General features: G+C 31.9%; 1 long non-coding RNA gene across 4 annotated transcripts in view; it reads right to left on the minus strand.

The window, feature by feature from the left end:
- LOC105477040 (uncharacterized) overlaps nucleotides 1-18,146 on the minus strand; it is a 406,578-nt gene that overhangs the window by 298,311 nt on the left and 90,121 nt on the right. For all 4 annotated transcript variants that reach the window (XR_984421.2, XR_984427.2, XR_011614689.1 and 1 more), the window contains exon 3: nucleotides 17,108-17,144. This is a non-coding gene — a long non-coding RNA (uncharacterized lncRNA). The remainder of the gene's footprint in view (nucleotides 1-17,107; nucleotides 17,145-18,146) is intronic.

Here is an 18,146-nt window from a genome sequence, read left to right on the forward strand (position 1 = left end):
AATGCCCTTTAGCCAAAGACCACCAGGAACACAGCTGAAGTTAAAAAAAAAAATGGATTTATTACTCTTTGAAGTGAGGATGACTGCTTACTATAGGGAATTGTTGGGTGTCACGATAAGAAGGTTAAAAAATAAGTAATCTTTTACAGGATTTGGACTTAGTTTGGGTGATTTGGCAGAAGGTCCAAGGAAGCAAGGTTTTCTGCTAGTTTGAATGTATTTTATGTATTTCAAAATAAGAATTTCACATTGATTTTAATACACTGGTGATGTGAAAAGAAAGCGGGGCAATTTTATGGTTGGTAAAAAAAGAAGTAGCTGTCACTAGTTTAGCAAAAGAATGGAAATACTGTTATTTTTGTGGGCTAAGGAGCAACCTAGATTTTGTTCTGCTTAGACAAATTCATGAAGTAGCCTTGCTTTGTCTCATTTTATCATGGATTTAAGATTGGTCTGAGGTTGAAGTTCTGTGGAATTGTTACATAAGAGAATAACATGGCCTACAGTGAGTACTGGCTCACCTTCTGAGTGTCAAGAAATGCTCTTTGTTTTCTTAGTCACTGTGCATACCAGAAAGATAATGATTAAGAAAAATGTCTACAAGATAATGTAAAAAAAATTAAAATATTAATTTTCAATTATTCATTTTCTTAGATCAATATTTCTATCCTAATTCTTCAAATAAATTGAGAATGCTTTTCAAAAACAGTGCTTGATATAAATTAATAAGAGAAAATATAATTTAAATTATATTGTTCTGGCAGCAGAGACAGAAATCAAAGTAAATTCAGTTATATATTTTCATGATGTAAAAGAAACAACATGGTTATCTTTTTGTTTTTCTCTTCAGAGCTATTCCTTATCCTTGTTCATCCCTCTTCTTGTCCCCAGGATGCTGGCTGGATTGTTACTCTCTGTCTTCCAGGTAATAGCTGCCAATAGGCATCCCCAGAGGGAGATCAGTAGAAGGGAATAGAGTGAGGTCAAGGTAAATGTTAGCCATCATTTTCTTCATGTCCTAGATGTGTCCCTGGACCAAAATAAACAGCTCCTGGCTGGCTGCCACCCCATGCAGCTCTTTTTCTGTATTCCCCTATCTTCTTCAACCCTTGGCCCCTTTTGGCCTGCACTGTAAAGACACCTATTTCTACCAACCAGAAGGCATTTCACTATTTATTGTGGTTTCACTACACCTGGCTTGTTCCTGTGTATCTATTTCACTCATTAAACTATTTGCAACGTATCCCTTTTTACATTGCTAGCAGTTTTTTGCTATAGGGCAGAGTGAAACACATATATTATTTATGTTTCAAAATAAAAGTATCACATTGATTTTGATACATTGTCTGATGTAAATATATTTCCCTATAAGGATATTACTAATATTTTCAACAAGCAATGTGGAAGATTCCATATAGCTGCCAAATTGATATTTTGAAATAATTCATTGTTTAAAATGCCTATTGTTTATGTTATATGCTAATGCTGATAACTAGATAGTCTATGTTTTCACCTAGATCTGGAACAATGATGCTTAATATTTCCCAAATAATCACATTTGACCTATGCATCATCAAGAAGTCACATATTATGACTTGCCTGGGAGCATCCTGGCTTATACTCAAGGTCCCTTTTACCTCCAGTTTAATATATATTAAATGTTTTTGTTTTAAAAATGTTTTGTTTATATTTGCATTAACACAAGCTAGAGGATTTGCTATACCTCCCAACTGGACTTTGAGTTTCTGATGAAGTGTCATGTATTAGTGGATGCATGTGAAACGAAAAGATTTACCACAACAATACATCCCTAAATCTGAAGCAAAGGAGATCAAACCTGTCTTTCTTTTATTTACCTCCCCCAGAAGCTAACATCTTCCTCAGAAGCTATCATTGCTAACATCTCCTTTGCATGGGTAGACTGCCGGGTGCCTACTGATAAAACATGAGTCTGCGGGGAAAGCTAGCTACTCCTGGTTGCTGGCAGGGGTCATAGAAGTAGGATGCTGCTTTCTCTGTCAGGAATCTGGTTTTAATTTTATTAAATAACAAGGCATGGCAAGAAAGAGGATCAAAATGAAAAAACCCAGAAGAAATGAATAACATAGCAATTCATTCCCACAACTAATATATATATTCAATTTTTCAGAAACAAAATTTATAATTACTTTGATAAGATTGTTCCTTACCGTGTGATAAGGAAAGAGGTACCCAGTTTCCAGTCAGTGAAGTCATTGAAAACACAGGAAGATTGTAGTCTAGGGGCAAGCAAATTGGCGCAGGAAATCTTCATGGAACAGCATTATGTGGAGTACATAAAGTGTACGCCAAAGGTTTAAAAGAGTGGTTTAGTATTTTATTGTATAATGGAAATCTAAATCTATTTATATAATTTATTATTTCCTTATATCTTTTTAGGCAATAATCACATTTATCAGCTAAAAGCTCAAAGAGTTTAACTAAAAGAAATAATAAAATTTAATGTAACAATTAACTACAGACTTTCATTTACTTTGGACATTTTTCATGAATTTGGAACGAGAAACAAAATCTTTGAGAAAGTTATTCATGTTAGGTGTTGTGTTAATATTTCCGACAAGATGAAAACCAAATAACGCCAGACTAATTAAGAAATGTCATCATTTACTTCAAAAGTAAAAAATGTATTTAAAGAAAATGTGCCCAAAAGTGATGCTTTCACAAGGTACAATTATAGAAAGTGCATTTCTATTTCTGTGAACCCTGTCACAGAAATAGAATAGTTATCTATTCTATATATGTTAGAAATAGTTTTATCTGAATCTCACAATTGTACCTCCACATTAATATTGCTCATTTTTTCAAGTGTTTTGCACCTATATGCAAAGTGAAGCAATAATTATGTATTGACTTTATTATCAGAAACCTTCCACAAAGGACAAGTTTTACATCAATATTATCAGATAATTCAGAGTGAAAATCAGTAAGAATAAATTCTAATAAATGTTTTGAATTTTAAATGGAATTTATTAAATCAAAGTCAAATTTTTGAAAGTTCATTTTGTAAAAGTAGAAAAACTTCATTATTAGAATTGTACTTTACATTCAGTTACTATTTTAATAATGCATGCAAAAATATTTTTTAAATATAAATATAAATTTGAGTATAGTGTTATTAAACAAAAACAACAGCAATAACCACCTAGATTCTTATTAAATTAATAGATATATGGAGTAAAAATGTACTTGAAATTGATTGTAAAGAGCCCTTAGTCCATATTTACATCTGAAATTTGATTATTCTGTTATAATTTAAAATAGGAACTATGTACTAAAAATTCATGTAAATTATACATAATATGATACATATATTTTGTATCATCTATCATTCATGTATAATATCTAAATAATTTATGTATTATACATGAATATATAATATACACATGATACATGAATAGAAATGTATATACTTTATATATAATTTATACATAATAATGTATATATATTCACACACATATTCATATATAAAACATGTATAAATAATTAAGATGGAAAAGCTGATGTTGACAACAAAAACCAATTTCAGCAGGGTGTACCTGGCATGAGACAGATGCCAGATGAACAGAACTACAAAAGATGAATAAAATATTTAAAAATCACTGAAGGCATTCATAAAACAACAAAGGCTGCCAGAACTCCAGAGCCACAATCCTATAGGACAGGGTCACGCATTGAGGTGAGCCCTGCATTTACTGCTGCTTTTTCTTTTTGAGCTTTTATTCAATTCTAAGTGCAAGACATAGGGGCAAGCTGAGAGCAGCAATCCAGGACTTGCAGCATTCCCTTGGCTGAGAAAACAGTCACTAAAATGTGTGACTTCCAAACAACCTGGAATGCAAGGCAATATCCTAAGAGAAAAGCAAACCATAGAGAAATGACCCACACAGTGTGCGCACAGTGTTGCTGTAAGACATTATTCAACTTTTACACTGTTCGAGTACAGGTGATGATGCAGGGAAAGAAAGCATAAAAACAGCTGCTCAGAAACTACAAAGCGAAGCACAGATTCAACAGTCTCACCACTCAGGAGAGACAAATACAGAGCTTAGGAACCCCTCAACACCTGAGAAAGGACCTTTGTACACACCCTAGGATTTCACTTGGGAGACTTGAAAAGGTTAAACTCTAGATGTAAGCACAAACCAGGTATGTATTTCTTGTTCTGTGCAAGGTGGTGAAATAGGTAGATCTTCTGCAGAGAAAAATAACACCATGCACACACTATATAATTTTCCATATATAAGTTTAGATAATTTAATTTTAAAACAAATAGTGGTTAGAAAGGGGTCCAAATGAACAAAAACCAAAAGAAATGCATAAGATAGTCATTCATACCCTCAACCAATAAAGATATTGGAGTTACTGGAAATGAAGTTTAAAATTACTGTGATTTAAATATTCAAGAATACTGACAAAAATAGAATTTCAGCAAAGAAAAACAAAAGTCAATTAGATGGCAGGTTTAGAACTGGATAATTCAATATTACATCATGAATTTAATAGATTGGTTTAAAAATAGTGTAGTCACAGCATTAAAAAGAGCAAATACACTGAAAGTTAGAGCAAGATAAACTATCTGAATTGATGCATCCAGAATAGATTTTAAAAACACAGTAGTGTGTAAAAGACATACAATTCATGATAATAAGATCTAATAAAGCTCCCCAAGGAAGGGAGAAAGAAACAACACTTGAAAAAATAAAACTGTACAATTTTCTAAAACCTATGAAAACCTAATGTGAATCTACAACTTTAAGGAGATATAAACAATATGAAACAAAACACTATACACACACACACACACAAACACACACACAAACACAGAGGCAGGCGAAATGCAAAATAAAAGCACACCTATGTTACTTTGCTAAAAAAGGAAAAAAAGAAATCTTAAAAGCAAAATGAAGAAAACACATTTTCCTTAAAGAGACAATAATAAGAATGACAGCTAATTTTCAAATAGAAATAGTGGAGATAAGAAAAATATAAAAATATTACTTGAAAGTGCTAAGAGAAAATAACTGCCAAGCAAGAATATTTTGTGCAGAAACTATCCTCCAAAAATGAAGGTAAACAAAGGTATTTTTGGCAAAAACAAAAACAAGAGTAAAATATTCACCAGCAGAGCTCTGCCCTTGGAAATTGTAAAGTATATTATTTAATCAGAAATAAAATTAGTCCAGATAGAAACTGTAATGCAGAAAGGAATGAAAAGGAATACAGATGGCTAATATGTGAATAAATCTAAGATAACATCGACTACTGAGAACAATAATAGCAATGTCTTATGAGGTTTAAAATATACACAGAAATATAATACACAAGAAAAAGAGTGAGAAAGCTAAGAGGGGACATAAATGTAGGTAAAAATTATGAGGTCTTTGAATTTTTTAGAAATAATTAGACATATACTCATTTCATTTGACTAATCAAGAGCAAATATTGCAATGTGTGCAATAGCCATTAAATACAAGTAAAAGTAGTTTCAATTAACAAGTTAACAGAGAGGAAGGAAAGAAAAATATATTTGTTATGTAACATATAGTGTTCCATAAAAACAACATATTTTTAAAAGAATAGAGCATAGAACAAAAACATAAAACGATAAAGTGGTACATCTAAATACAAAATCCCTTCATTTCATAAAATGTAACTGTTATATATTCTTCAATTAAAAGCAACGTTGTCAAACTAGCTGAGAAACAAAATTCTAACCATATGCTGGCATAACAGAAAACCATATTAAATATAAATAAAATGGTTGACAGCCAAGGATAAAAACATGCATAATGTAAGAACATTAACAAAAAGGAAGCAATATAGCTACATTAATACTAGAGAATGTATATTTCAAAGGAAAAAGCATTTCTAAAGATAAAGATCTAATAATGCCAAGAAGTTAAACATCAAGAGCTAAAATAACCCTAATTTTGTATATGCTCAATTAAATAGTTTAAAGATATTTAAAGGAAAAACTGCAAAATAGCTTGAAGAATAGACAGAAATATTTCAAAAGTAATTGGTGTTCTTAATGCAACTATCTCAGTAAACAACAGAACAAGCACACAAAAGAAAAATCTATAAGTATACATTTAAACAACACTCAGCAAGTCCCAACTAAATTATATTTATAAAATATAATATCTATCATTATTCTAAAGTTTATATCAAAAAGTAAAAAACAGTAGATCCTCTGTTATTTTAAAAATTTGAATTCAGAATAATGGTTGCCGGAGCTAGAGGGAGGGAGGAATAGAGAGATACTGGACAAAGGATAAAAAGTTCCATTTAAGCAGGATGAATTTTTCTGAGAATCTAATGTATTGCATGGGAAATACAGTTAATAATACTGTATTGTAATTGGAAACTCACTAAGGTAGTAGGTTGTTAATGTTCTCATTTTCCCCCACAATGCAAAAAAATGTAACTACTGAGATGATGGATATGTTAAGTAGCTTGATTAAGGTAATCATTTCACAATGTTTTTGTGCATCAAAACATCACATGATACATCATATACATATATATACACACACACACACAATTTTTAGTTTTATATCTCAGTAAAACCGGAAAAAATAAATCAAGAAGGAAATGAATAATTTGATTAAAAATAAACAAAATAACTCAACAGACACCCCACTGAAAAAGATATACAGATTGCAAGTAAATTTATAAAAAAGTAATGTCCTTTGTTATTAGGAAATTGGAAATTAAAACAGCAATAAGATACCACTATGTATGTATTAGTATGGCCATAATCTGAAACAGAGATAGCGTCAAATGCTACTGAAAATTTGGAATGACAGAAACTTTTATTGATTGCTTGTGGAAATGCAAACTTGTACAATCCCACAACTAAACATATTCTAACCCATATTATCCAGAAATCATGATCCCTAATATTTAGCCAAATGAACTGAAAGCTTATGTCCACACAGAAGCCTCCACATGGATATTTACCTTAGCAACCAAGATGTCTTTCAAAAGGTGAACAAATAATTAAACTGTAGTACAACCCTGATGTAAACTATGGACTTCAGGTGATAATGATGTGTCAATGTAGGTTCATAAGTTTTACAAGTGTACTACTCTGGTTGAGGTTTGTCTATAGTGGAAGAGGCTGTGCATTTTTTTTAGTGTGGGGTACATGGGAACTCTCTGTACTTTTCATTAAATTTTACTGTCAACCTAAAAGTTCTCTAAAAAATAAAGTTTATAAATTAATAATAAAAAAGAATTTATATAAAAAGTGCCTTGATAAGTTACAAGTTAATACAATAAAAATAATAACAGAAAAAAGCACAAATATTTGGAAACTAAACAAGCAAATTGTATTAAGTGGCTGGAAAAAACTACAATAAAAATTAGAGACATCTTGAAATTAATATTAATAAAATATAAAATATAATACATTAAACTTATGGGGGTACAAATAAATGTCTACTTGAAAGGAAACATATAACTTCAAATATATGCATTTAAAAAAGGAATCTTAAAATTCAAAGATCTCAGAATCTGTGTGAAGAAGGTAGAAAAAGTATTAGAATTAAAGGCAAAATATGATATTGGGAATAAAGATAAGCACATATATACTTTCAAATAGCAAATAAAAGCAAAAAAGAGAAAATCAGTAAGAAAAGTCTCCCAGAAAAAAAAAAAAGAAAAAAAAAAAAACTCTGGGACTTGATGGCTTCATTGTTGAATTCTACCAAACATTTAAAGAAAAACTAGTACCAATTCTACTCAAAACATTCCCAAAAACAGAGGACGATGGAATACTTCCAAACTCATTTTACAAGGCCAGTATTACTCTGATACCAAAACCAAAGACATCTCAAAATAAAAAATACCAGCAAATGAATTCAACAATACATTAGAAAGATGATTTATCCTGACCAAGTGGGATTTACCACTGGGATGCAGAGATTGTTCGACATATAAAAATAAATGTGCCACATCATAGCAACAGAATGAAGTACAAAAACCATATGATCATTTCAATTAATGCCAAAAAAGCATTTGATAAAATTCAACATTGTTTATGATAAAATCCATTCAAAAACAGGATATAAAAGGAACATACCTCAACATAATAAAAGCCATATACAACATACCCATAGCTAGTATCATACTGAATGGGGAAAAACTGAAAGCCTTTTCTCTAACATCTGGAACATGACAAGGATGCCCACTGTTCCCACTGTTGTTCAACATAGAACTGGAAGTCATAGCTATAGCAATCAGACAAGAGAAGTATGTGAAAGTCATCCAAATAGGAAGGAATGAAGTCAAATTATCCTTGTTTGCAGATGATATAACCTTATATTTGGAAGATTCCACAAGAAAACTATTGGAACAGATAAACAAATAAATTTTCAGGATACAAAATCAACATATGAAAATCAGTAGCATTTTTGTATGCCAACAGTGAACAATGTGAAAAAGAAATATGAAAGTAATCCCATTAATAATAGCCACACATAATATTAAATACTTCTTAGTTAAGCAAAGAAGTAAAAGATCTCTATAATGAAAGCTAAAAAAGACTAATGAAATTAATTGAAGAGGACACACACAAAAAAAAAGTTATTCCATGTTTATAGATTGAAAGAATCAATATTGTTAAAATGTCCCTACTACCAAAAGCAATCTACAGATTCAATGCAATCCTTATCAAAATATTAATGACATTCTTCACAGAAATAGAAAAAACAATTCTGAAATTTACATGAAACCACAAAAGACCCAGAACAGCCAAAACTATTCTAAGCGAAAAGGACCAAACTAGAGGAATCACATTACCTCACCTCAAGTTCTACTACAGAGCTATAATAACCAAAATAGCATTGTACTGGCATAGCAACAGACACATAGACGAATGGAAGACAGTACAGAACCTGGAAACTAATCCACACACCACACAGCGAACTAGTTTTCGATAAAGCTGCCAAGAATATACAGTGGGGAAAAGTCTCTTCAATAAATGGTGCTGGGTAAACTGGATATCCATGTACAGAAAAATGAAACTACATCTCTATCTCTCATCATATACAAAATGAAATTAAAATGCATTAAAGACTTAAGCCTAAGACCTCAAACTATGAAACTACTAGAGGAAAACATTGGGTAAATTTTCCAGAAAATTGTCTGGGCAAAGATTTCTTGAGCAATACCCCACAGTCACAGGCAACCTAAGCAAAAATGGACAAATGGAATCACACCAAGTTAAAAGACTTCTTCACAGTAAAGGATGCAATCAACAAAGTGAAGAGACAATCCATAAAATGGAAGAAAATATGCAAAATAGCAATTCAACAATGAATTTATCACCAGATTATATAAGGAGCTCAAACAACTCTGTAGGAAAAAATCTAATAATCTGATCAAAAACAGGCAAAAGATTTCAATAGACACTTCTCAAAAGAAGACATACAAATGGCAAATAGATATATGAAAAGGTGATCAATATCACAGATCATTAGAGAAATGCAAATCAAAAATATAATGATATATCATCTCACCCCAGTTAAAATGGCTTATATTCAAAAGGTGGGTAATAACAAAGGCTGGTGAAGATGTGGAGAAAAGTGAATCCTAGTACACTGTTGGTGGAAATGTAAGTTAATACAACTACTATAGAGAACACTTTTGGAGACTCCTCAAAAAACTAAAACAAACTAAAAATAAACAATAAACAAAAAATAAACAAAAAACTAAAAATAGAGGTACCATATGATCCAGCAATCCCACTGCTAGGTATATACCCAAAAGAAAGGGAATCAGAATCTGAAAGAGATATCCGCACTCCTTTGTTTGATGCAGCACTGTTTAAAATAACTAAGATTTGGAGGCAACCTAATTGTTCCTCAACAGATGAATGGATAAAGAAAATGTGGTACGTATACACAATGGAGCACCACCTGGTCATAAAAAAGAGTGGGATCCAGTCATGTGAAAAAAATATGGCTAGAACTGGAAATCATTATGTTAAGTAAATAAGCCAGGCACAGAAAAGCAAACATTGCATGATCTCACTTATTTGTGGAATATAAATTAAAACAATTGAACTCATGGGTTTGAAAAGTAGAAGGATAGTTACCTGAGACTCGTGTGGGTAGTGAAGGTGTGGGTGAAGTGGAGGATGATTAATGGGTACAAAAAATAGTTTAAAAAATGAATAAGACCTACTATTTGATAGCATAACAGAGTAACTATAATCAATAAGAAGTGTACATTTTAAAATAACTTAAAGAGTGTAATTGCATTGTTAATTCAACGAATAAATGCTTGAGGGGATCGATACTCCATTCTTCACACTGCATGCCTGTATCACATTGCATGCCTGTATCAAAATATCTTATTAGTTCACATTGCATGCCTGTATCAAAACATCTCACATACCCCATAAGTATATACATCTACTAAGTACCCACAAAAATTTTTTGAAAAAGGAAAAACAGGTAAAGGTTGTCAAAATTTAAAAATGCACATTAAATACACTTACTGTCATTTAAAAATCTTAATAAGAAATACTGAACTGATTCATGCTTATAGTATAAAATTTCAAATTAAATGAAAATACTCCTGAGAATATAATATAACCAAAACAGATCAATAAAATTATGATTAGTGCCATTGATATTTAAAGCACTGAGTCCATAAATTCTACCCTCAAGGAAACCATTAGCTTAGATGATATCACTGGTAAATCCTTCTAAGGATTTAAGGAGACAATAACACTCCAGGAAATGTAAGCAACATTTTGAGCCTGATAGAACACTGATAACAAATTATATTAAGAATTATAAACAAATTTCCAAGTGATTACAGGCAAATATTTCATAATCATAATCAAAAGGTTAGGAACTCTGTTATAAAAGAACATTAAGGACAATAAAAATTATAATATGCTAATGAAAGACGAATACCTAATCATAAAATTGGTTTTATTTTAGGAATGCAAGTATGATTTACTGTAAGAAAATCAACATAATATTAAGAAAATTGATAGAATGATAGAAGAAACTCATATGATTATTTGGGTACAGAATAACCATTTGAAAAAAATGTACACAATTCTGGGTTATGAAACCAAATAAAAATGTGATAAGCAGGAATGAAAGGAAACTTCCTTAATATGTTAAAATTGTAATTGTAAAATCTATAGTATATTGTATTTAATGGTGAAATTGGGAACATTTTTGACTGAGATTAAAAATAGACAATACCTCTGTCACCATTTGTATTCAATATTATATTAGTAGTCTCTCCAGTGCAATAAAGCAATAAAGGAAATAAATAAGAATTAAAAAATTTAAAAATGCTTTTTCAATAACTGTGTTTAAAAACATTACAAAAGAATCTAAAAATAAACTGTGGAATATTTATGATGAATTTAGTAATATAGGATACAAGGTCCATGGGCAAAAATAAATCATATTACCAAAATAAAAAGGAAAAATGTTTAATGCTCTGATATAATTTACATTAGAAACACTAATTATATATGACCACATCAGGATTTTTTTCTTGCTTATATTGTAATGTTTGTGTATTTATCAACCAATATGTTTTTCTTCTCTTTCTTCTCCTATATTTTTCATACAGGAATTTTGGTGGTGATATTACTGCAATTTAATCTTTAGGTTAAAGATTTACCTAAGATTGGGTGTGTTGTGTCTGTACCAGATAAGAAATTAGCCAAACATAAAATCAATAAAGGGCAAATGAGATTGGATTTCCCTCATTTGGGAAAAGTGAATCGGTGCATCTTTGTTTGAACTAGAGAAATTTAAAATTACAACAGGCAGAATAAATTCTTACCCTCTTGCTGTATTGAAGTTTAAATATGAGTTGAAGGGAATACCTTTTCAAGATTTATGTCTTGGATGTTAGACTCACACTTTCTTATTTTCTGATATGCACAGAAGATAGGCAAGGGGACCTGGCAGCTGTGTTTACCAGAATCTCTTACCTATTGGTTTCTTATTGAATTTGGCCAATGAGATGTAAAATCTGAGAAGAAGAAAAAATAATCTATATTCTGCTTCAGAATCTTAGAGCTGAAGTGATGGTCAAGGAAAGGTGATTGGGGCTCTCACAGTGTTGTTGGCCCGCCCAGAGGTGTCAGTGTGCCTGGAGGGACTCAACCTCTTGTTGACAGTGAGGTGTGGCTGCTCAGTGACTGGGGTGTTCAAGGACAGTGTTCCCATATCCCCATTTCCATGTGAGTTTGTGAGCTCTGGTAGCACCAACTCTCCTTTTGTATTCTTGCCTCTGGAGGCCAAGTGACTTTCTGCATTTATTGATTTCTGAGTAGAATCATTTTCTCTTTAAGGTTCTTTATCATTTCTAACTCTTCCGATCAAATCCAGCAGGGATATACTGGAAATACAGCAGGGCCTTGAATAACATCATTTTCTTCATCCACAATTCATTATAACATTGATGAGAAAATTTAAAAAATGGATTCCTGGCCGTGTCCATTGTCTGTGTGGAGTTTTCACATTCTCTCCACATCCATGTGGATTTTCTCTCCAAGTACTCTTGTTTTACCCCCATCCCAACAATATGTGCATTAGTTCATGGGCATGTCTATACTGTCTCAGTGTGAGTGAAGGAGGGAGGTGTGTGCATGCACCCTGTCATGAAATTGTGCCCTGTCCAGGATTGAATCCTGCCTTAAGTCTTGAGCTGCCAGGAGAGGTTCAGTCACCCTCTATCCTGAACTGGAATAAGCGGGTTGGAAAAGGGATCAATGAGTAAATGAATACAAATGATTATCAAATAAAATTCATAAAGTGTACAACAATCATACAAATTTACAGAAACTGAAAACTTTGGCATTTGGAAACAAAATTTGACACGATCAAGACTCATTTGTTGGCAAAACATGACGAAAACTGATGTGAAGCTATTTATAGTATTTATTCATGTTACTGTGAATATTTATGAGTGTCTATTTCCTAACATCATAGCCAAAACTAGGTAATTTAAAAATTATTTTATTTTTGGCTATTTGACATAAAATATTTGATTTCATTTTTGCTTGAATTTTTATTTATGTAATGATGAAGGAAGTACAGAGTATTTTCAAATATTTATTGGCCATTTGTATTTGTCTCATGTTTATGTGAATTGGCTACTTTTTCCTTTTTAAACATATTGATACATAAGCTGCCTTGTTTATTAATACAATTAGCCTTTTGATAAATATTGCTTTTCCAATGTTATTGTTTGCATATCTTATTTTCTCCATGTTGATAATTGAAAGATATGTTGTCTTAAGTTTTATGAGGCAAGCTAAAGACCTATTTCCTGCTGGTCTTCACTGGACCCTTTTTGTTATTTATTTATTTATTTATTTTCAGCCCACATGTAGTCTCCAAGCGGGAGTACCTTTCAGCTCTTTTTTCCAAGAAAATCCAATAAGAAAAACATAATTGGAGAAAAGCTTTCAGACATTGTCATTAATGTTTTGGTATGTTCTTACACTTTTCTTAACGCTATTACCAGTTAGCAGGTTATCTGACTTGTAAGTCAGCAGGTAAGAGATTAACAGAGGTCTGGCTAAGTCATTGGAAACTTTACCAGATTTTCAATCTGCAAACTCTAGATTCTCTCACTCTCATTCTCTCTCTCTCCCTACACACACACAAACACACACACACACAGAGATAGAGAGAGAGAGAGAGAGAGAGGTCTCCTTCATGAGACCAAACCACCACTAGCTTTCTGTTATTTTAGAATCCACCTTCCAAATCCCAAATTCTGTACTGATTACAAATTACATTCTGCTTCTAGTAATTAGAAAATTACGGTGGCTTAAGCATCATAGACAATTACTTCCCTTGGGCAAAAATTAATTCTGGATGTAGCCCTCCAGGAATAATGTTGTGGTCTTATATCTTTATCACTGACTAAGGATCTTTATATTATTAATTTTTTTGGCACAGCCATTTTTCCTGGAGCTCATTCTTCAGGTAGGTGGAGAGGCATAAGGGCATACCTCTTACTTTGAATGAGACTTCCCAGAAGTCCCATAAAACTCTTGAGCTTATATCCAAGTTTTCAGAATTAGTCACCTAGTCAGATATAGCTGCAAAGGACATTGATGATCATATACTTTATTCTAGGTTATACAATACCCAACCAAAATATTCAGGTTTTTGCTAAAGAAGGAAGTAAATACATATTGGTAGGCAATTAGAAGTGACTCCCACACTGTTATTTTTTAATGCAGTTTTCCTGATATTTCTCTCTATTTTTCTATATATAATAGAGGAGAAAATAGATACCTGCCCTTGCATTGCTAAGCAAAAGCAAAATATAAATCTAGTTGATAAAATTGTTCCCATATTTCCATGTCAGCATAATTTACATGACTAGAGAAAGTAAATGTTAATGAGCCAGTAAACTAAAAAACCCTTTATTTTCTGACTTATATAGGTTGTAAAAGCGAAGCAAGTTCGCTTGATGATAAGTACGATCTGTGAAAATTTTATTTTTAAGATCTTACTTGTTTTCATTATTTATTTTCATTATGCAAGTAACATATTAATTTTATGCTCTCATATATAATTTTGTACATGTAAATATGTAACTACATGTTTGGAGTTCTCTCCAGAGTAAGTATTCTAGTATTTAAAAGTTTGTCTTTAAAATTCCTGCATACAAACTCCAAATATATTCGCTAGGGTAGTTAAATAAAGGTTCTTTATATTTGAACACAAAATATCTTATCGGGCACATATTTGACAAATAAAATTTTATATTTAATGTTTCCTATTTAATATTCCAAAGTGAGTTAATATTTTGAGACCAAATATATTAGTATGGATTTCAGGGGGATGTTAAGTTTACTTAGGGAAAAAAAATGAAAGAGAAAAATGCCTACTAGAGGACAAAGCAAAGCATTATACCAATTTTGTAGCCTCCTGTTCTCTTATGCTCTCAGGATAGACCTACACATGGTTTGAATTTTTTTCCTGTTTATGAATGTATTCCTTAAACCCTTTTTGTTTCAGCAGTGAAAACAAAGGCTACTTGATAAGTGGTTTTAGTTGCAAAGGGAATTAATCTCATAGGCTGACTGACAAGAAGAAATATTATAAGGATATGAGTACAGAACCCATAGAAAATTATACAGCCCACTGTATACACATTTAAACATATGCCAATGGAAAGCAAAACTGTATGACAGCAAACTGGAATGTTTTAACTAAGTGATCTAGTTTAACATTGTTCAAGTCATTTTTCTTGTTCCATTTCCAACTAGCAAATTATTTCAATGCTTCTAGATTACATCATGAAAGAAAGAAGAAAGCAAGAATTAGATTCAATCAAGCAATAAAAATTGCAATTGCTTAGACAAAAATCTGGCTGCATTTTAGATTTGGACCACCTAGGTCTAGTGCCCAATCTTAGCCACAATAAGGGCAGCCCAAATAATTAGCAGCCCAGTAAAGGTCCTCTTAGTAGATAATGAATGAAAATGTGTAGCAGCCTGGGAAACTGAAAGTAAAGAGACACTTTCTTTATATAAATACATCCTAATAATATGATATCATAATTTTACCAGCTACTGGATATTGTTAAAAATAATAATAGCTGATTCTGAAAACACAACATACTTTTTCCTTTATGAAGATTTAAAGAACATTTATTTGAAATCTGCAATTAGTATTTTTCTATGTATATCAGCATGATTTTCTCTGTGGTACAGGCATTCACTGATTAAAAATATTAAGGATTACTCTAGGCTCATGAATACTAATTTGTTCTTTTTCTTTTTTAATTAAAATTTGACAGCATGAGTCCTACAAATTTTCTTCCTCAATTAATTGGGGAAAGCACAAGTAAATAAAAAATATTATTGAAAATGTTTAATTTTTATTTTACATATATGCTTCTCTGAAATCTCACAACCCAAACCAGAAAACTGTAAAATATATGGATAACATTTAGCAGTAGATCAAATTATTTAGCCAGAGATACTTAAACTTTATCCCTTGAGTCATCTGGATGGACATCATTACATGATTTCTAGCTTTCCTAAGCAAAATATAAATCTAGTTGATAAAATTGCTCCCATATTTCCATGTCAGCATAATTTACATTACTAGAGAAAGTAAATCAAATTAAATATTGTTATCCTATGGCATATTTAGATTACAGTCAGTGTTTTCCAATTGCACTTCTTCTGTTAGCAACATAATTTTTGCAGCTTTAGTTAATGGTCATTGTGAAGAATACTTTCTGAATAAATTATAGGAAACTCCTTGGCTTTAAAAAATTTCTAATCAAATTTGATAAGGCAGATAACATTATCAGCACACCTGGAAAGCCTTTTTCTTATATTGTTACTCATGAATTTTCAAAGGGTAAAATAATATAATAAGATATATTTTAAAAATACTTATTAATCATTATATGCATACTTTTTAAATTTAGATATCCATTCCCATATTGATAAGCATTTAGGTTGTTTACAAAATTTTACAAATAATGCTATAATACACTTGTATGTGTGAAGTATAACTCCAGAACTATGAATAGAAAAATTTTACACCAGTTTCAGAAGAGTGAGATACTCAGTGAAAGTGGAAGGGATGAACAAAGTCACAGTTTCCCTGACCTTTATCAACAAACATAATCAATTTATAAAACTACATACATCAAATGTGACATCAATCATTCCTTGTGGCATAGTGCTCAAATTATTCTTATATTTTAAATATTGTTAAATTTAAAAGGCAAAAGAGAAAAAAAGAATACAAGCGTGACTACACGAAATTAGTATTCTAAGTGTAGGACTTGTTTAGAACTTGTTTCTGCAACCATATTTAATTACACACATCTTAATAATACTTCTTAAATTTACTACCCAGTTTTCCGATTGTTATTAAAACTGTTCTCAGAAACTGGGAGTATCACATGACTGTCTTTGTATTAGTCTGTTCTCACACTGCTAATAAAGACACACCAGACACTGGGTAATTTATAAAGGAAAGAGGTCTAATTGACTCACAGTTCAGCAGGGCTGAGGAAGCCTCAGGAAACTTACCAGTATTGCAGAAGGGGAAGCAAGCATGTTCTTCTTCCTGTGGCAGCAGGAAAGAGAAAAGTGAGAACCGAATGAAAGGGAAAACCCCTTATAAATTCATCGGATCTCGTGAGAACTTACTATCATGAGAATAGCATGAGGGTAATTGCCCTATGATTCAATTACCTCCCACCAGGTCCCTCCCATGACATGTGGGAAATATGAGAACTACATTCAAGGTAAGATTTGGGTGGGGACACAACAAAACCCTATCAGTCTTTTAAAAGGTAAGTGAGTTGAATCCATGTGTAGTAGAAGTCATTATGAATGCTTTTATTTTAGCCAGGAAATTAGCAATGAAGTTGGTAGTAATGAATCATCAGTTTTAAGTGTTATCTTAGGATTCAGACCACTTGATTCCTGAGATAAGAGCTTTGTGGACTTGATTAAACAATGTCTTAAGGTAGCACAATTGGTATTGAAGGATATCTGGGGTGACCACAGTACCAAGTACCACATTTCATCTGGGGTTATCAAAAAGAGTTAGCAAATTGCTCGAAGTCACAAACACTTAGTAAGTCTCAGAAGCAGTATTTGATTCCAGGTGGGAGGAATTCTAAGTGGAAGAAAAACCTCCAAATTGAGTGTCCCCATACTTGTCCAAGGCACTGATATGGAACACTTAAAAATGTGGATCTTGAAGTTAGGCTACTTGGCTTAAATTCCCCAGGAAACCACTGGCCAGCTGCTAGCCTTTGCACACAGGTCTCTAAATTCACAGGCTAACATCCCCCTATCTGCAATTCCAAAATTCAGTAGCTTTGACGTGTCAAAGACTGTAGAGGTTTGGTACAAACTTACTTGGTGTCCTTTAAAATGAAATTTAAATTTTTTATTAACTCTGTTACCTATGCATATCCAAATGTTTCATACAGACATGCTAATATTTTTATTCATATGTTTCTCAATATGTTTGACTGTACTGCTGTAGACACCTCTAGAGTTGTTATCAAATAGAGAGTAAATCGATCACATCATATTTCTAAAATATTTTGTATGC

Source organism: Macaca nemestrina, chromosome 16, assembly GCF_043159975.1.
Source record: "Macaca nemestrina isolate mMacNem1 chromosome 16, mMacNem.hap1, whole genome shotgun sequence".
Classification (NCBI taxonomy): domain Eukaryota; kingdom Metazoa; phylum Chordata; class Mammalia; order Primates; family Cercopithecidae; genus Macaca; species Macaca nemestrina.